At 32.0% G+C, this 21,821-nt stretch overlaps 1 long non-coding RNA gene across 3 annotated transcripts in view; it reads left to right on the top strand.

Moving 5' to 3' along the window:
* Positions 1 to 21,821, top strand: part of LOC309635288 — a 106,624-nt gene that overhangs the window by 6,643 nt on the left and 78,160 nt on the right. For all 3 annotated transcript variants that reach the window (XR_014248727.1, XR_014248728.1, XR_014248729.1), the window contains exon 2: positions 11,804 to 11,921. This is a non-coding gene — a long non-coding RNA (uncharacterized lncRNA). The remainder of the gene's footprint in view (positions 1 to 11,803; positions 11,922 to 21,821) is intronic.

Here is a 21,821-nt window from a genome sequence, read left to right as displayed (position 1 = left end):
TTCTTCTATACATAATATCCAGCATTTAGACAAAAATTATGAGGCATGCAACAAAGCAAAGGAAAAATTATTGTCAAGAGATAAATCAGTCAATAAAATCATACTCAGAGTTGTTCCATATGTTGGCACTATCAGACAGCAACTTTACAATAACTGCAATTAACATGTTAACAGATCTTCTAGAAAAGATGAACTATATACAATATAAGATAGGAATTTTCAGCAGTGTTACTGAAACTGTAAAACAAGAGTCAAATAGAAATGTCATAAGTTTTAAAAGCACAGTATCAGAGATGAAGAATTCCTTTGACATGCTTATCAACATACTGGCTATAACTATGGAAAAAAATCATTGAACTTGAAGATAGGTCAATAGAAATTATCCAAGCTAAAAATAGAAAGAAAAGAGAAAGCAGATACAATACCCAAGAGGGAGAAGACAATATTAAATGCACTAACATACATGAAATTTGAGTCCCCAAAGAAGAAATTAAAAACTGTAGTGAAGAAATATTTGAAGACAACCAACATTACAAAGAGGAATAAAGATAAAAATTTACAGCAGACTTCTCATCAAAGACTATACAAACCAAAAGATAAAGAAATGACATTTTTAAAATATTGATAGGAAAAAAGGCTCCTGAGAATTGTATACCCAGCAAAAAAAGAAACAAAATCTTTTAAAGGTTAAGATAAAATTAAAAATATTTCTCATACAAGAAAATAGGGGGAATTCATTGACAGCAGACCTGCGCTACTTTTCTGTTAAAGGAAAGTGTTCATTCATCAGGAACATGAAACCAGATGGAAATTTGAATTTATACAAAGGAAGGCAAAGTGCCAGAAATAGTAAAAATGAAGGTAAACATAAAGATTTTTTTTCCTTATGCTTACTCACTTTAAAAAGATAGAAGACCGTCCAAACCGAAAATACCAATAATGTATTGTGGGATTTATATCATATGTAGAAGTGAAATGTATGACAATGATAACATAAAAGATGAGATGGAAGAAATGGCATAAACTATATTCGAAGGTAAATTATAATAACTTAAGATGCAATAGCAAACTCTAGATCAACCACTTAAAAAAAAAGAGGTAGGGCTAATAAGCCAATAAAGGAGATAAAATAAAATCATAAAAAATAATCAGTTAGTCCAAAAAAGAGCCATGAAAGAAAAACAAGAGGGACAAACTGATGGGATAATAGAAAACAAGTAGCAAGATGGTAGATATACACCAGTCCTATCATTAAAGTAATAATTACATTAAATGCAAATGGTTTAAACACACAGATATTGTCAAGTTGGATGAAAAAGAAATAGCCAAATGTATGTTCTCTACAAGAAACACTTATTTGGGTTCATTTAGCAGAGTGGATCTCACAATTTGATGTATATCAGAAGAGCTGAGGAACTTGTTATACTAAACAGTGACTGTGACTGGCTAATTTTGCTCATTAATGTCCTCTAGGTTCATCCATGTTGTCACAAATGGCAGTTTCCTTCTTTTGGGGGGCTGAATAGTATTCCATTTTCTTTGCCATTCATCTATCAGTGGACACATGGGCTATTTTCGTGTCTTGACTATTGTGAATAATGTTGCGGTGAACATGGGAATGCAGAAAGCTCCTCGATATTCTTTTGGATATGTACCCATTGAGTCCACTTACTTGGGAATCTAAAATAGTCAAACTCATAGAAACATAGAATACAATACTGTTTACCAGAGGTAACGTGTTGAGGGAAATTGGGAGTTGTTTTTCCATAGGTATAAAGTTTTAGTTATACTAGATGAATAATTTCTAGAGATCTGCTATACAACATCATGCCTATAGTTACAATAAATTGTGCACTTGAGAATTTGTTAAGAGGGTAACTCATGTTGTGTTTTTACTCAAAAACAAACAAACAAGGAAAAAGCAAAGACACGGGAAACTCTGGGAGGTGCTAGATATGTCTATTGCCTTGACTGTGGTGATGGTATCATGGGTGTTTGCATATTTCCTAATTCATCAAATTGTACACATTAAATATGTACATTTCTTTTTATAAATTAATTATACTTCAATAAAGCTGTTAAAATTTTTTTAAAAGAAACCCCTTTGACTAAAACACAAATAAATTAGAAATAAAAATAAGGAAAATATATACTATTCAACACTGATCAAAACTAACTTGAAATGATTAAAATCATATCAAAATAAACTTCAGAATAAGAAATATTACCAAGGAAAAGAAAGATATTACATAATGATATAGAAGTCAATTCGTCAAGAATATATGTTAATCTTAAATTATATACACTCAATGACAGAGCTCTAAAATATAAAAATCAAAAGTTGATCAAATTAAAAAGAGAAAGATACATTTATCATTGGAGATTTCAACAAATTCTCTTTGAATCATTGTTAGTACCAGAAGAGAGAATATCAGTAAAGATAAAAAAATTGGAACAGCACTATAAACCAACTTGACCTAATTGACATTTATACAACATTCCACCTCAAAACAGAAGAATATATATAGTCTTTTCAAATGCCCACGGAGCATCTACAAAGATATGTTGGGACATAAAGCAAACATTAACAATTTTTAAAAATTTAAGTCGTACAAAGTATGTTTTATGATAACAATGGAACTAAGCTAGAAATCAGTATTAGAAAGATGTCTGGAAACTCCCCAAATGTTCATAATTTAAGCAACACTTTTAAGAAACTATGGACCAATGAAGAAAGCATAAAGGAAGTTATAAAATATTTTGCACTGAGTAAAAAAAGAAAACACAACATATCAAATTTATGAAATGAATCTAAAGCAATACCTAAAGGGTAATTTTTGGCATTAAACACTTAAATTAAAACAAAACACAAAGGTCTCAAATCAATATTTTAAGCTTCCACCTGAAGAAGCTAAAATAGAAGACCAAACCAAAGCCAAAACAAGCAGATGGAAATAATAAAATAATATACAACATATTTCTAGAGTATCTATGGTAATAGAATGTGGGATTTGTTTCAAATTATTTACTTTACTCTCAAATGTAGATTTTCTTTAAGCTTATCAGCATTCAAAACATTAAGAGACAAACAGAATTGACAGAATTTCTATAATAAAAGCTAATTGTCAAAAAAGTTGTACTTTTTATTTTTTAAATTTTTTATACAATTTATTTATTTATTTGAATTTTTGAATTTTATTTTATTTAATTTTTATACAGCAGGTTTTTATTAGTCATCTATTTTATACATATTAGTGTATATATGTCAATCCCAATCTCCCAATTCATCCCACCACCACCATCCCACCCCTGGCAAAAAGTCGGACTTTTTAATGTGATACATCTTTACAAGGATGGAAATATATGTTAAGTATTGCTCAGCCAACTAAATACACAAGGTTAAATTTGGTTACTTCCTCTTGGAAAATAAACCTTCATAAAGCTTCCATAATGTTTCAAATAGTCCATATTTTTCTCACATAGATTACTTCGAGACCTGGATTATTCCATAGAGAATCGAAAAGCTGTCCAATTTTAGACTGGTATTTTAATAAATTCTAAAATTTATGATGTATGAGTTTATTTGGCTTTAAGAAATAAGATCTAAATGAAATTCCAAATCACAGTTTATAGAGTTGTATTTAGTTTTTTAAATTACTTGCTATTCTACATGGACTTTATTCTAGTTTATAAAAAATGAGAGCTATATTAATAAACACGAGTTACAATTTGACACATTTTATGACTGGAAAATAATCTAATCATGGCTAAAAATCTCTTAATCTTGGCTCAGATATTTTGGCATTGAAAAATGAAAGATTTTCATTAGATACTAATTAACATAAACTTTTCTGGCAATGTAAGTCTCCTTTTTGTCATTTTAATTTCTAGAACCTCTGTTTAACTAAAAGCAAAAGACTAATATAGCTAGCTAAAAATCATTATAGCCTCTATTAATGCCAGATGTTTTAGGCCATACAAAATTGTTTGTTTCAACTTGTATTTCTTATGGAATTAAGTAATAACATTTTTCATTCTGGGATTCTTATTACTTGACACTTTAATAAATATAGTTGTAAGACTCTCAGGACTGTATCATTCTCAATTCAGTGAGCATTTATGATAAAGTATATATTCTCGACTTTTTATCATTAATAACTAATGGGTTATTAATAAGTTAGGTGATTTATCATTAGATTCTCTAGCTGCAAAAACTTTTAAAATAGTAAGCTTCGGGAAATGGAAAGAGAGAAAATATAACACACATTAATCCAACCTTTCTAAAGAGCACAGTGTGCACTGAAAATCAGAACTAGATCATTCATAAAAGTTCCCTGCAAGAAGCAAAAACAAGAGAAGCATAATAATTAAATTAACTAAGGAAAGACCCCCCAAAAATATAGAAATCAGAGAAGAATTAAATGTAAAAGTGTAGTTGTAAATAAAACTAAATTTGAAATAAGATTTTGCTGTCATTATTGATTGAATCTGAATGCACCTCTTAAAATACCACAGTTAGTTCCATTTCCAAGAATGACAGCTGATGTTTTTCATACCCACATGCTCAATTCTAGTTGAAGTATGTGCTGACCAACTTTGCCATCTTTGACCTTTCCTTTTCATCTAGTCTATCAATATAAGAAAAAGTCAACAAGTATAAACTGAAGTTGAACATATTTTCAGCACCAAACAGTTTTAGAATAGTATAACATCATTTAAAGCTGTGGAACCAGAGCACTCTAACTGGTCAGTTTTACCTTTCCTCAGTTCAGATAAGCTTTACAACAATTTTTTTTAATAAAAGTATAGTTGATGTACAATATTATGTAAGTTACAGGTGTACAATATAGTGAATCACAATTTTTAAAGGTTATACTCTGTTTATAGTTATTATAAAATATTGGCTATATTCCCTGTGTTGTACAATATATACTTGTAGCTTATTTTATACATAATAGTTTGTACTTCTTAATCACCTACCTCTATGTTGCCCCTCCCCCCTCCCCCTCCCCCCTCTCCACTAGTAACCACTAGTTTGTTCTCTATATCTGTGAGTCTGCTTCTTTTTTTATTATATTCTCTAGTGTGTTGTATTTTTTAGATTCCACATATAAACGATATCATACAGTATTTGTCTTTCTCTGTCTGACTTATTTCACTTAACATAACTCTCCCAAGTCCATCCATGTTGCTGTAACATGACTGAGTAGTATGCCATTGCGTGTGTGTGTGCGTGTGTGTGCATTCACCACATCCTCTTTATCCATTCATCTGTTGATGGACACTTAGGTTGCTTCCATATCTAAACAATTGTAAATAATGCTGCTATGAACACTGGGGTGCATGTATCTTTTCAAATTAGTGTTTTTGGTTTTTTCAGGTATATACCCAGGAGTGGAATTGCTGAGTCATATGGTAGTTCAATTTTTAGTTTTGAGAAACTTCCATATAGTTTTCCACAGTGGCTGCATCAATTTACATCCCCACCAACAATGTGCAAGGGTTCCCTTTCCTTCACATCCTCACCAGCATTTGTTATTTGTGTTCTTTTTGATGATAGTCATTTTGACGGGTGTGAGGTGATATCTCATTGTAGTTTTAATTTGCATTTCCCTGATGATTAACGATGTTGAGCATCTTTTCATATGCCTGTTGGCCATCTGCATATCCTCTTTGGGAAAATGTCTTTTCAGTTCTTCTGCCCATTTTTCAATGGGGCACAACCATTTATTTTTGAAAGATATCTAATGTTATCAAAGACAAAAGCCTCAGGAACCCCAAAACCAGATAGACCAGAGAAACATTCTACATTACTTCTTTTTTTTTTTTTATTTTTTATTTTTTTTTATTTTTGACTGTGTTGGGTCTTCGTTTCTGTGCCAGGGCTTTCTCTAGTTGCGGCAAGCGGGGGCCACTCTTCATCGCGGTGCGTGGGCCTCTCACTATCGCGGCCTCTCCTGTTGCGGAGCACAGGCTCCAGACGCGCAGGCTCAGTAATTGTGGCTCACGGGCCCAGTTGCTCTGCGGCATGTGGGATCCTCCCAGACCAGGGCTCGAACCCGTGTTCCCTGTATTAGCAGGCAGATTCTCAACCACTGCGCCACCAGGGAAGCCCTCTACATTACTTCTTATTCCTTCCTATGTATGGGACACCATACTAAGGTCCTCTTGATGGAAATAATACATTGTATTTACTCTAAAGCAATATAAGAAGAGGATAACTTCCCTCCTTTTATGGCATGGCTTTTATATAACTTGTTTTCATTTATTCAACAAATATTAAATGTCTATTAGTTATTTATTAAGTACCAATGTAGTCCTTGGTACATAATTTCTAAAATATTAACTCATCTTCTTGCCTGAAGGGTTTCTTTCAAGTTTTACAATTAATTTAAAAGTTAATAATCTTGGGTTTTGGTTATGTTATTGTTTTGTAAATCTTAACAGGGCCCATGGTTAAAAACAATAAATCTTTTACCTGACATAAAAATGAACTCAAGTGGGTTTGCAGGACAGTCAGGAAGTCAGCCTGACCACAACAGCTGAAATTGAAAGGAAAAGTACTAGATATTTATTACATGATGGAAATTAAAGGATAGGAGTACCAAGACATGAGTAATCAATAAAGATAAATGCAAGAGAGAAACCAAAGAGAATAAAGTAACAAAGGAAATTCCTGGATCTAAAAAGTATATTACGGATAGTATTCATGAGAAAAATTTCAGAAGAGAGGACTACTTGAAAAGAAGTTCATTTATTTGACCAGAGGAGTTGTCATAGTTACATTTATCACACATTATGATTCACTATTACAACCTAATCATCCAGTGGTTCCTCTGAATATAGTGTATCCTCTTTTTTTCTTTTTAAAAATAGCTTAATAATATATATCCTGTTACTTTTAGACACATCTTTTTGTAATTAAGATCACTTGAACAAAAATATATTTATTCTACTCTAACAATTTCTTGTTTCACTTCAATTCCTTTAACTATAGCTTAATTCAAGTGAAAGTGAATTAAATACTTTTATATTACAAATAGAAAATGTATTATGATCTATTTTTCTAAAATAGTTCTCATTCATATTTCTTTATCTGAATGAAATAGCTTTATTATTTCATCTAATTATATCAATAATATTTACACAACATAAAACTTTGAAAAGAGACACACAAATATACAGAAAGTAAAAATCACCAGAATGGGAAAACTTTTATTAATATTATGGTGTCTATATCTTCATGCATTTCTTTAACTTTTTTCATTATCTTTAATAGTGGCTTAACGTCATGTATATGTCTCTTGTCATATGGATATTAAGTAACCATAAGGATTGGAAGAATCTGCCAAGGAATACTTCATGGATCTTTAAAGTAGCTTAAGTAATTATATAAACCATGCCTTTTCCATTTATGTAGACACCTTGTGAAAATATTTTTTCCAAAAGTTGATAAAGGAAACATACTTTCTGTTTGATAGTTTTGAATAGTTAAACACAGTGTATTAAATACAAAAGCTAAATCCATATCTCATAATAAACACAAAAGCTAAAAGCTGCACAGTAGATGCAGCTTTTATTATCTGTTTCTACTGATAAGGGAAAAGAAGTTGAAAACTGAGTAGGAAAGTTCAGTGGGAACCAACCATTATTAAAGATCTGCAACATGTCAGGAACTTTAAAATTATCTCATTAATCTTCACAAAAATCCTCTTCCTTATGAGGAAATAAATAAAAGTTTATTTGATTAATATGAAAGTAGACAACACAATCTGGTGCCCACAGGATGAATCTCAGCCAAAGATGTATTTTTAGAATATTTTAATTACTTGCCAAACTTAAAAACCAGAGGATTGAACACAGAAATACATATATCCACCTTCTCTCAGAACAAAAGATCTAGTAACACTGAGCATTGAAACAAGTGACTTCCAGTTTGGATGAGGCACAGACACTTCAGATCACCAAGTCCCCATCCTGCCAATTTCTCATTTCAGTTTTGCTGGGTCATTGTAGGCTTTTAAGTTCGTGATCTGGCTTTGAGAAAATTATCCGGCTTTATATTTTTAGTAAGGCACAAGGTTAAAAATCAAAGCCAGGTCTGTTTCTCTCCAAAGGCCTTGCTCTCATGTATGGCTGTGGTTTAAGTCTTTTTGTGTATAAAGATGTACATTGAGATTTTCCATAAATGATTCTGATTTGTCCCCTGCTTCAATTCCACTCCTGGGTATATATCCGAGAAAAAAAAAAAACCTCTAATTTGAAAAGATTCATGCACCCCAATGTTCATAGCAGCATTATTTACAATAGCCAAGATACGGAAACAACCTAAGTGTCCATCAACAGATAAATGGATGTAGAAGATGTGATATATATTTACAGTAGAATACTACTCAGCCATATAAAGAAAAATGAAATTTTGCCATTTGCAGCAACATGGATGAATTTGGAGGGTATTATGCTAAGTGAAATAAGCCAGAGAAAGACAAATACTGTACGATATCACTCATATGTGGAATCTAAAAAATACAGCACACTAGTGAATATAACAAAAAAGAAGCAGACTCACAGATACAGAGAATAAATTAGTGGTTACTAGTAAGGAGAGGGAAGTAGGGAAGGACAATATAGGGGTAGGTGATTTAGAGGTACAAACTATTATGTATAAAATAATACAAGAAAATATTGTACAACACGGAGAATATAGCCAATATTTTATAATAATTATAAATGGAGCATAACCTTTAAAAATTGTGAATCACTATATTGTACACCTGTTAACATATAATATTGTACATCAGCTATACTTCAATTAAAAAAGAGGAAAAAAGCTTTTTTAGAATTCTAGCTTTAGAAATTTTTCCCAAGAAAAATCATTAAGCCTTCCTTTTATTTTAGATTATTCAATTTGTATGAATACATAAATCTTCTTAAAAAAAAAAGAAACACTACTGTAAGCAACATTTTCCTGAACACCAAAGTTTTGTCATAACCATTTTTAGCTCAGTTATTTACTTTTCCCATATATTGTCAGAATAAAATTTTGACTCAAGTCAAACTAAAATTGGAGAATCATAAGTTAATATCAATATTGTTCTACCTCATTTAGGTATACCTTGTAATTCTATGAAATGCACAGGTAACATTTCAGGTAAATTAAACAGGTAAATTAAAAACTTTAATTTCAGTGAAAGCTGTAAATGATCCACTTTGCATACAGATTCCCCTCACGTATCAGTATAATAAACCAAATCTTTATAGTGTTTAAACTTTTCATTAAAACTAACTCAGGGGCTTCCCTGGTGGCGCAGTGGTTGAGAATCTGCCTGCCAATGCAGGGGACACGGGTTCGAGCCCTGGTCTGGGAAGATCCCACATGCCGCGGAGCGGCTGGGCCCGTGAGCCACAACTACTGAGCCTGCGCGTCTGGAGCCTGTGCTCCGCAACAAGAGAGGCCGCGATAGTGAGAGGCCCGCGCACCGCGATGAAGAGTGGCCCCCACTTGCCACAACTAGAGAAAGCCCTCGCACAGAAACGAAGACCCAACACAGCCATAAAAAAAAAAAAAAAAAAAAAAAACTAACTCAGTTTGCCATGTCATCTCCAAGCACCTTTATGATTTAAGAGAACTTCCAACAGTACCCACACTTAACATCTAAATATTACTGACATAATGGAGAAATATTTCAATATGCATACATTCAACATTTAGCATTATAGATGTAAGTGCAAAGAGTAGATTTTCAGACAATCATGGGTAGAGAGATAGGCTCTTCAGCTTAAAAAGAATAGCCATGACAAGATAAGCAATTTAAACAAATTTATCCCAAATAACCTGGAAATTCCTACATTATCATTGAGGCACTTTGAAAGAGCTGGCCCCATAGTGAGCCATAACAGTTTTTACAAATACTTCTACAAAAAGTTGGTTTGGCTACTATTTAAATACAGATGAACCAAGAAAACTAATGAAAATTACTTTGGTTGGCCTTAATTCTTCTATACCCTCTATGAGCACTCTGCTTTTAAAACGAGTCCCGGATGGCTGGCTTTCTCAGGTGTATGCTGGCAAACATATATATTCTTGTACTTAAATAAATTAAAGTCATCTTACTACTAGGAAAAGCTACTAGTTTAAAAAACAAATGAAATATATCAAATAACATTTTCATCAGGAATAATCCTAAAATATTACTGCTGACCTCACAAAGAGGCAGACCTCACAATGTTGAAATATAATTATAGGCACTAAGTAGTAACATTGACCTCTCAAATATGTTTTAGAAAAATCAAAGAATAGAGGTTCAAGTAAAAAAAAACTCCATAGTAAAATCAGGTTAATGAATTCTAAATTATTTTAGAAAGCCACGTAAGCCCAGAACACTCTAATATGCTACATCATAAAGCTATACTTCAAATGTTTTCCATGTATGTATTCAACAATATATCATTAGTTTCATTTAAAGCAGTTAAAATATATACAGATTTTTAAAAATATTTTTAAAATTTAAAAATATTTTGAGGAAAAATCTCAATATCAATTAGAGTAAAATGTAACCTTTAAATCTTTCTGAATGCTCTGTAGTTCCAGGATTATGACTATCTTGATAAAGTAGAAGCCTCTTTCAACTTCTTGTCTTTTTATTTCCTGTAAGTAGCCTTTAGCCTGTGTCTTCCTTAACAGAGTCTACCTATAGTAACCACAAATTATGTAAAAACAATGACCTAATAGCATATACCAAAATATTTTCTTCATAAAACTTTTATATAAAATCAATCAGTGTTCAGAAAAGGAGATTAAAAGGTCATTTGTTTACAACCTTTATTTTTAGATGACATTTAAAATCTTTTTCTAGCAATCCAATTGAAAACATTTATATAATTGAGTAGCTGGAATTACATGTCTTCTGAGTTTCTTTCACCCCAATATTGTGAATAAGATAGATTTAAACTGCTTTAATTGGTATACTTAACTTCCTTATATATCTATATCTAATCATTAATAAACTTCTCTATTTTACCTATTAAAAGACTCTCAAAATAAAATTGCTTCTATGACATAATTTCCATTTAAAAAAAAAAACTCAGCAAAATATAAAACAAATGTATTTACTGAAAAGCCCTTTAAACAACAAATAATGTATCTTTCTGTTTTCAGTTAATGATAAAAGATAACACTTCTAATTTCTTCCTTCTCCTCATAAATGGTTGATGCTCATTCATGGATGAATTATAGAGAAGGAAATGCCAACATCTTTCTCCTTCAAGGACTGAAATCTTAATTCTTTGGGTAATAACGTGGTGGTACCAGTGATGTTGAAAACATAATACCAATAAATTCCAGCTCCCAGATTGTCATAGCAATAAATCAGAAACTATTTTAAGGGTACTGGAAGCTTGGGTACCTCACAAATTATTCAAATGCCATAGTCAGATCTGATAATGTATGTCATAAACATTAAGTGCAAAAATTCTTGGACCAATGAACTATTATAATTTATTTTGTAGGCTACAAAGTACTGAATGAATAAACATAAGAGGAGTTCAAAAACTGGTCACACTCTTAGATCACAATATGAAAAAAGGATCGAAAAGATCTCCTTGAAATTTCCTAATAAGTAAAGGAAGAAATGAATGTCCCATTAATGACTAAATCATTACAATATATCTGTAATAAATATGAGAATCTGGAAAACATGCATGGCTGTTTAGTAATAATTTTGTCTAGAATATTCGAAAGTGTGTGACACTGACTTGGCACACACAAGAATGTAATGGCTTTTGTTTTCATTTTCTTTTTCAGGTAGAATCCAAAGATAGTCTGAGAGCAATCAAAGGTTGTGGTGAGGAACATGGATGTTGAAATGGTGGAAACATGGGTATGACAGCCAATTCTGCCCCTCACTAGCTCTGTAATTTGGGTAAGTTAATCAACCTTACTAGATTTGGTTCAGTTGAAGTAACATGAAATCATTTGATAATTATTGAACATCCATTTGTACTCGGCACCATTCTAGGTGCTAGAAATTCAGCAATGAACAAGACAGACAAGATCTATGATATCATGGGGCTTAAATTACAGTTGTCAGGGCAGGGAAAACAATAACAAGTAAGCAACTAAGATAATTTTATATATTTATATGATAGGTAGTAAGAAATAAAAGTAAATGTTGTGTTAAGGAGAGCCTGGGACACTCTTCAGATGAGATATTGTGAAAGCTTCTCTGAGGAGGAGATATTTGAGGTGAAACCAGAGGAAAATCCTCCTGTGACAATCAGGAGGCAGAATGTTCCAAACTGAGGAAATATGCATTTCATTAGAAATCTATGAGGATTAAAAAAATGATTGTACAAAGGGCTTAACATAGTAGCTGGTATATAGAAAATATTCTACAATCAGTAACTCTAATCAAAAGGAAAATATTTGCTTATCAATGATCTCTATTAACATATATAATTTCTATATGGAATATCTTTGAACATAAAAATCACATAGTATATAATTTACATCCTTATGTTCATCTCTTTGAGATGGATTATTAAGAACTGAACAATATATAATATTGATGGCATTCTTGAAATTCTGGCTATTAATCCCAGAAAACAATATATGGGTAAAAAACCCATATGACTAGAAAAGCAAAGATTGAAGAGGCAAAGAGAAAAATAAATATCAAGGAAAGGAAAAGGAAAAAAGGAGGAAATGGTTCTAGATCAGGAAAGAAATTAGGAAGAGGATTTTAGGAATTGTGGTCAAAAGAGGATCCATGAGGCAGAGTCCAGTCCATGTTTATCCACTAACTCACTCTATGTGAAAAGAAGGAAGAAAAGTAAAAGGCGTGTGTTTGTGTACGTGTGTGTAGCCTAATATGGCCAGATATTTTTAGTATATTATCTGATTTATCACTTACAACAGTCTTATTTGAACTACTTGTACTCCATTTAACAACTGAGCTTACATAATTAAGGGACCTTAGAAAACTCATTTTCCTAACATGTATAACTAGAATTGATTAGATGATCTCAAATCTTCCCATATAGTTCTAAAAGTCCATGATTCTGATAGTAGGAAAAGAAAATTATCTATGTATAAAGATGATGAATATAAAGGTTCTAAAAAATAGTTGGTCATATGACCTGTCAATCTTTATAAAGACAGGCTTCAAGAATATTTAACTAGGAACTGCAGTCCTAAAAACATGAAATTCAGTCTCTTGGGAGATGGGTGAAGAATGAAATATTCAGACAGGGAAGACCTGGAACGAAGCCCTAGGAGATTTGGGGGAAAATCTGAATAGCCATCCAAACTACTCAAGTTTTATCCAAACCAAATATCCAGGCCTTTTGAAGTTTGCCAGTTACTAATCAAAAACCCACTAAGCGCTTAGTATCTCAGACAGTTTTAAATAACATCAAACCAACTATCATGTAATATAACAAGTAAAGCCAAATATGGATTTTCTCTTAGAGCTGCACAGACACACAAAAATTTGTCTGAAGTAGCGCTAGTCAAGTAAGAGTTTAAGATAATTTTAATTGCTCTTATGTTATTGTACTCTTGAAAACATCCCAGTGATTTTTTAAAGGGTTAAGAAAACCAACTTTCCATAAAAACTGAATTATTAATGATAACTATCTGGAAAATTAATAGTTAAGACTTTGCAAGTATTGTTTAACACTCTATTGCAAACACTATAAAAAAAAATTAAGGTTTACTAATGATGAAATGAAAGCCTCAATTGTCCAAGATTCTTATGTCTTGTAGGGCTAGGTAGACAAATTTTGAACCTGAAGTAAATTAATAGTACTGCTTTGACCTTAATGCATTTCATTCTCTCAAAATTATAATATTTTGTCACAATCAGAAGCTGTGATATCAATCAGCATTCTGCAACTATGGTGTAAATCAGCTGTTGGACAACTTTCTTGAAAAAATCTTCAAAATCTCAATAAAATTATGGAAGTATTACAAGATAATCTTAACATCTTTTATTGACTTAATTCGACATGAAATAAATATATTACCACCATATGCTACTACTATCATTTTTTCCACTTTCAGTCGACTCATTTCTTTTCCTTGAAGCAAAATTAATGAAATGTCAGAGTGGAAAAACATTCAGTTCTGCTGAAGGAAAAAAATTAATCTTACTGAAATGCACATGTTCTCTTTTCCCCAGTGCAAGTTCCATATGTACATTATGTTAAAATGAGAAAAAAAAATAAAAATCTGTGCATGTATCTGTGTAAACTTATCTAGAAAGGCAAAGGGAAAAGCATTGGGAATTCTGAGAAGATGGTGACTGTGCCTTTATCAAGAGGAACCTGCCAGAGCATGGAAGATGGCAGAACTCAAATGATACTTCTAAGAAGCCTCCCAGTCACTTGCTATTATATTTTGCTATTTGATTTCTCTACACAGTATTTATCTAATATTTTCTTGTATATTAAGTGATTACTTATTGTTGGTTGGTTGATAATCTGTCAGCCTCCACCAGAATATAAAGCTCATGACAGCAAACACCTTAACTCTCTTGTTCACCATGTACCCTCAATGGTGAGAATATAATTGACCTTTAATTTGGCAATGAATGAATGCAGTATACCAACAAATTTGACAGCCATGAAACTTCAAATATGTAAGAAGGAAAAAAGAATTAACTAAAACTTGATCAAACTAGAAAATTTTTAAGTAAACAAAAATAAAATAACAGCAAAAATAAAATGAGATAGAAGAAATATAAGCAAGCCTTTCAACCATTTCAATAAATAGTAAAAGGTTGCTTTCTCCTACCAAAAGACAGATAATCAAACTGTTTTATTTTTAAAGCAGCTCTTTGTTGTTTTTGAAAACTACATCCAAATCAGTGACAATGAACTATCAAAACTAAAAAAGGGGTAAATGCAAACAGATTTAAAAAATTAGATATTTAATATTTGATATTCATAATTAATTAATATTGGATAAAGTAAAATTTAAAGCTAATGACATTGAAATAGAAAAGGGCGACACTGTAACATATTGGCAAAGGATATAATTCATCAAAAAGATAAAATGGTAATATTTTTAAGCAACAAGCAACATGAAAATTTTTAAAAATTAAGAACTCCTGGGATAAAAAGATTAACTTGATTAAAATATAATTATAGGAAAATATTATATCTTTTTCAGAATTTTACAGAGTGAGTAGTTAAAATATCAAGAATATTAATTATTTAATTAATTCAATTAACTGATTGAATATATATGTATATATAAAATAGTACATTAAAAACAGAGAACATATATTCTTATGTTCATAGAAAAATATACATCAATTTTACATCACATTTTAAAAATTCTAAAAGTTTTAAAAAGGATATATTTCATAGGTCTCATTCTTTAAATATAATCCAATAAAAGCTTACATTAAAGGATAAAAATTTTATAAATTAAAAATTTTTTTAAAAATGGTTCTGAAGAACCTAGGGGCAGGACAGGAATAAAGACGCAGATGTAGAGATGGACTTGAGGACACAGGGAGGGGAAGGGCTGGGACGAAGTGAGAGAGTGGCAGGGGCATATATTTGGTAGTGACCAAATGTAAAATAGATAGCTAGTGGGAAGGAGCTACATAGCACAGGGAGATCAGTTCAGTGCTTTGTGACCACCTAGAGGGGTGGGATAGGGAGGGTGGGAGGGAGACTCAAGAGGGAGGAGATATGGGGATATATGTACATGTATAGCTGATTCACTTTGTTATAAAGCAGAAACTAGCACACCATTGTAAAGCAATTATCCTCCAATAAAGATGTTAAAAAATTTTTTTAATTTAAAAAATTAAAAATTTTCAACAATCCAAGAGAAAAACAAATTATAAATTATTTTGAAAGTACTTAGAAACATTACACTAGTTCATATGGCACAACTAAAATAAGACTCAGATGGTAGCTGAAAAGCCTTTATTATCAAATAAAAACAACTTAATGTGAAATAAATATTCACTTTGAGGAGCAGTTAAAAAAAAATTATAATAAACCAAAACAAGAAAAATAATGGCATCAATAAAAAGAAAGTTGAAATTATTGAAAAAGAAAAGACAGAAGTAGAAGGATGAACATAAGAAACTAACTTAAGAAAAATGAGAAAATCTGGCCAAACTAATAATCACAGAGGATTTTAGAAATATAAAATCTTTTTACCAATTCAAATAGTTTTCATGGCTGTATTGTATATCACCTTTAAAGAACAAATACTTCATATTTATTAAACTACTCTGAATTATAGAAAAAGAAAAGTCCTCTAGTCTATTTTACTAGGTAGCAAACCTTGATTCTAAAATCCAATAAAAGACAATCCAAAAAGAAAGGAGAGAAGAAGTGAAAAAGGAAGAGAGAGTGGGAGGCACCAAGGAATGGAGGAAGGAAGGGTAGGGGGTACTGGCATAAAAATAGATATATTGATTTGTTGAAAAACTACCATACTGTTACCAAAGGACTTCACCATTTCACATTCCTACCAACAATGCATGAGGCTTCCTATTTCTCCACATCTGTATCAACACCTGTTATTTTCCATTTTCTATTATAACCATCTGAACAAATGCAGAGTGGTATCTTATTGTGGTTTTGATATGCATTTAACTAATAACTAATGATTTTGAGCATTTTTATGTACTTATGGACATTTGTGTATCTCTCTTGGAGAAAAATATTTTTCACATTTTTAAAATAGATTACATTTCTTTGTTTCATTGAGTTGTAAGAATTCTTTGTACATCATGGATACTAGTTCCAAATGATAAACCTCAATTTATCTATTTTTTTGTCTTTGCTTGTGCTTTTGATATCATATCTAAAAAACTGTTGCCTAATCCAAGGTCACAAATATTTTTGCCTCTGTTTTCTTCTAAGAGTTTCATCATTTTAGCTCTTACATTTAGGTCTAAGAAGCACATTGAGTTAATTTTTGTATATGGTGTATCATAAAAGTCCAAATTCATTCTTTTGCAACTGGATATACTTGCACAATTTGTGGAAAAGACTGTTCTTTCCTCATTGAGTTATCTTAGCACCTTTGTCAAAAACAATTGACTATAAACTTAAGGGTTTATTTCTAAACTGTTGATTCTATTCCATTAAGCAATATGAATATACTTATGCCAGTACCACACTGTTTTAATTACTGTAGTTTTATAGTAGGTTTTGAAATTGGAAGTGTGAGTCCTCCAACTTTATTTTTCTTTTTCAGTATTGTTTTGGATATTCCAGTTCTCTTGAATTTCCATATGAGTTTTAGGATCAACTTGTCAATTTCTGCAAAAAAGGCAGCTAGGATTTTGATAGGAAGTATACTTAGATAATCATGTGATTTTTGTTCTGTATTATATTCACATAATGTATTACTTTTTGACTTTTTTTACTTGATTGACTTTTGTGTATTAAAACAACTTTGCATTCCTGGACTAAATCTCACTTGGTCATTGTGTATAATCCTCCTCTTGTGTTACTGGATTCAGTTTTCTAGTATTTTCCTGAGGAATTTTGTGTCTATATTCATAAAGGATATTTGTCTGTAGTTTGTCTTTCTTGTGATGTCTTTGTCTGGTTTTGGTATGAGAGTTAATACTGGCCTCAAGGAATGAGTTAAGAAGTATTACTCCCTCTGCTATTTTTTGGATATGTCTGTGAGTATTGGTATTAATTTCTATTTAAATATTTGGTAAAATTCACCAGTGAAGCCACTTGGGCCTGTACTTTTCTTGTGAGACTTGTTTGTTGACTAATTAAATTTTTTCATGTTATCAGCCTATTCAGATTTTCTATTTCTTCTTGCATTAGTTTCAGTAGTTTATGTCATTCTAAGAATTTGTTTATTTCATCTAGATTATCTCATTTGTTGACATACAAGTATTCATAGTATTCCTTTATAATTCTTTCTATTTCTGTAAGGTGAATAGCATATGTTTTTAATTCTTGATTTTAGTAATTTGAGTCATCTCTCTATTTCTTCCTCAGACGAGCTAAATGTTTGTCAAATTCATTGATCTTTTCAAAGAATCAACTTTTGGTTTTGTTGATTTTCTCTTCTGTTTTTCAATTCTCTGTTTCATTTGTTTCTGTTCTAATCTTTATTATTTCCCTCCCTTCTGCTTTATTTGGTTTAGCTTGCTCTTCTTTGCTTTAGTTTCTTAAGAAGAAAGTTTAGGTTATTGATTTAAGATCATTCTTTTTCCTTGCTATAGGTAATTATAGATATATATTTCTCTCCAAGGACTGTTTTAGCTGCATCCCGTAAGTTTTCGTATGTTGTAGAACTGTTCTTATGAGGTATAAATTGGGGTTCTTTTCAGGAGGTAGTTGTCAGGTAATAAAAATTCAAGGGGGTCTGTGTTTAAACTGGCATTGATCTTGTCACTCAATAAGTCTAATATTGTCACTCAAGAAATATGCAGATTTAAAATGGTCAGTATTCAGTTCTCCAGATTAACGTCTCATTCACATGGAATATTCCTACACATTCCTACAGTCTTATAGTTCATACTGCTACTGTCTCCTGAATAGGGAGAAGAAGATAGGGGAAAATTTTTGACAAATATCTCCACTTCCAGAATCAGCCAAAAAAAATTTTTTTTGATCTTTCATTCCATTTTGGAGTTTTAAGATAGATCTCTTATTATTTTATGTATATAATTTTCTCACGAATCCCTCAAATTTACTGCTTTTTGTCCTGGCTCGTACCCCTTGGGGATATAGTATAGTATGTTAAGAATAAAACATGTGACTTGTTCCAAGTAGGATTTGTATTCATAGTCTCAGAAAAAGATGACTTTCAAAATGTCCAATTGTTTTTCAAAATATCTGGAAGGACACTGATAAGGTATCCTAAAAGTAATCAAAATTGAAGTTGCCAAGACTGCTTCATTTACAAGTATTATTTTACTCTTACTACTGAAAACTGGGTCCTCCTCTAAACCACAGTGTTATTATCTGCAAGTTATGGTGGCAGTTTAAAATACTAGGAGAATTACTTAGAAGAATATTCTAACAGCCACATAGGTCACTGTCTTTATACTTAACTGAAAAATGTGCAGAAAAATCTACCAGACATTTTTTTATTCATCATTCCCACTGGATTTCTGAGACTTTCCTCTTGAATATCCTACTTATGGCTTGGAAACATTTTTCTTTTCAAATGTGCTTAACTTCTTTTAAGGTTTCACATTTTTAGTGGGCTTTGTCTTTCTCTTTAATTCTCAATAACACTTTTTTGGCCATGATTTACCTATTATTTTGTAAGAATTCACTTGGTTTTCATTCAGTCTAAATAACCTCTTTTGTATACCAAGGAATTTGATCAATTAGAATAATATCAGTTTCAAAATTTATGAAACTTGGAACTTTTTCTTGCTTAGTCTTTTCTTTCAAGCAACTGGCTATTCTCTTGGGTTTTAGGAATCTATAAATCAGGAGGAAAATGTATACTTTCATTTCTCTCACTGAGTCCAATTTGGCTCCCAGAACCAGGACCCTTTCCCACAGAAGACAAACTCAAACTTAATTTCCTTTACCTCATTCTGTGACCCAATTTAAAACAATACTGTAGTCGTTTAAGTCCTACAAACTTATTATACCTAATATTTGACCTGCAGAAAATATAAAGGTTTTTTTGTAAGCAAAAGACACAGGACCCATATCTTGCCATGGAATTTGTTTCTGAATCATTAGAACTTTATACGTTCTTCAATTCTTATGTCTAGCCCCAAACACTTTGACAGTGTTTACCTAGACTTCCTTACAATATATAGCTGTAGATTAAAAATGGTAGAAAGCCAAATAATCCTGATATTTTTTTAACATCTTTATTGGAGTATAATTGCTTTACAATGGTGTGTTAGTTTCTGCTTTATAAAAAAGGGAATCAGCTATACATATACATATATCCCCATAGCTCCTCCTTCTTGCATCTCCCTCCCACCCTCCCTATCCCACCGCTCTAGGTGGTCACAAAGCACCGAGCTGATCTCCCTGTGCTATCCGCAAGCTATCTATTTTATATTTGGTAGTATATGTAAGTCCATGCCACTCTCTCACTTCATCCCAGCTTACCCTTCCCCCTCCCCATGTCCTCAAGTCCATTCTCTACAGGTGCGTCTTTATTCCTGTCCTGCCCCTATGTTCTTCAGTACCTTTTTTTTTCTTTAGATTCCATATATATGTGTTAGCATATGGTATTTGTTTTTCTCTTTCTGACTTACTTCACAATGTATGACAGACTCTAGGTCCATCCACCTCACTACAAATAACCCAATTTCGTTTCTTTTTATGGCTGAGTAATATTCTATTGTATATATGTGCCACATCTTCTTTACACATTCATCTGTCAATGGACACTTAGGTTGTTTCCAGGTTCTGGATATTGTAAATAGACCTGCAATGAACACTGTGGTCGTTGACTCTCTTTGAATTATGGTTTTCTCACGGTATATGCCCAGTAGTGGGATTGCTGGGTCATATGGTAGTTTTAATTTTAGATTTTTAAGGAACCTCCATACTGTTCTCCATAGTGGCTGTATCAATTTACATTCCCACCAACAGTGCAAGAGGGTTCCCTTTTCTCCACACCCTCTCCAGCGTTTATTGTTTGTAGATTTTTTGATGATGGCCATTCTGACTGGTGTGAGGAGATACCTCATTGTAATTTTGATTTGCCTTTCTCTAATGATTAGTGATGTTGAGCATCCTTTCTTGTGTTTACTGACAATCTGTATATCTTCTTTGGAGAAATGTCTATTTAGGTCTTCTGCCCATTTTTGGATTGGGTTGGTTTGTTTTGATGTTGAGCTGCATGAGCTGCTTGTATATTTTGGAGATTAATCCTTTGTCAGTTGTTATGTTTGCAAATATTTTCTCCCATTCTGAGGGTTGTCTTTTCATCTTGTTTATGATCTCGTTTGCTGTGCAAAAGCTTTTAAGTTTCTTTAGGTCCCATTTGTTTATTTTTGTTTTTGTTTTTGTTTTTCTCTAGGAGGTGGGTCAAACAGGATGTTGCTGTGATTTATGTTATAGAGTGCTCTGCCTATGTTTTCCTTTAAGAATTTTATAGTGTCTGGCCTAACATTTAGGTCTTTAATCCATTTTGAGTTTGTTTTTGTGTATGGTGTTAGGGAGTGTTCTAATTTCATTCTTTTATATGTAGCTGTCCAGTTTTCCCAGCACCACTTATTGAAGAGGCTGTCTTTTCTGCACTGTATATTCTTGCCTCCTTCATCAAAAATAAGGAGACCATATGTGTGTGGGTTTATCTCTGGGCTTTCTATCCTCTTCCATTGATCTATATTTCTGTTTTTGTGCCAGTACCATAGTGTCTTGATTACTATAGCTTTGTCATATGGTCTGAAGACCAGGAGCCTGATTCCTCCAGCTCCCTTTTTCTTTCTCAAGATTGCTTTGGCTATTCGGGGTCTTTTGTGTTTCCATACAAATTGTGAATTTTTTTCTTCTAGTTCTGTGGAAAATGCCATTGGTAGTTTGATAGGGATTGCATTGAATCTGTAGATTGCTTTGGGTAGTATAGTCATTTTCACAATATTGATTCTTCCGATCCGAGAACATGGTATATTTCTCCATCTGTTTGTATCATCTTTAATTTCTTCAGTGCTTATAGTTTTCTGCATGCAGGTCTTTTGTCTCCTTAGCTGGGGTTTATTTCTAGGTATTTTATTCTTTTTGTTGCAATGGTAAATGGGAGTGTTTCCTTAATTTCTCTTTCAGATTTTTCATCATTACTGTATAGGAATGCAAGAGATTTCTGTGCATTAATTTTGTATCCTGCTACTTTA

This window comes from Balaenoptera borealis, assembly GCF_965194805.1.
Source record: "Balaenoptera borealis genome assembly, chromosome: 9".
NCBI classification, from domain to species: domain Eukaryota; kingdom Metazoa; phylum Chordata; class Mammalia; order Artiodactyla; family Balaenopteridae; genus Balaenoptera; species Balaenoptera borealis.
This window is presented reverse-complemented; position numbering and strand designations above follow the sequence as displayed.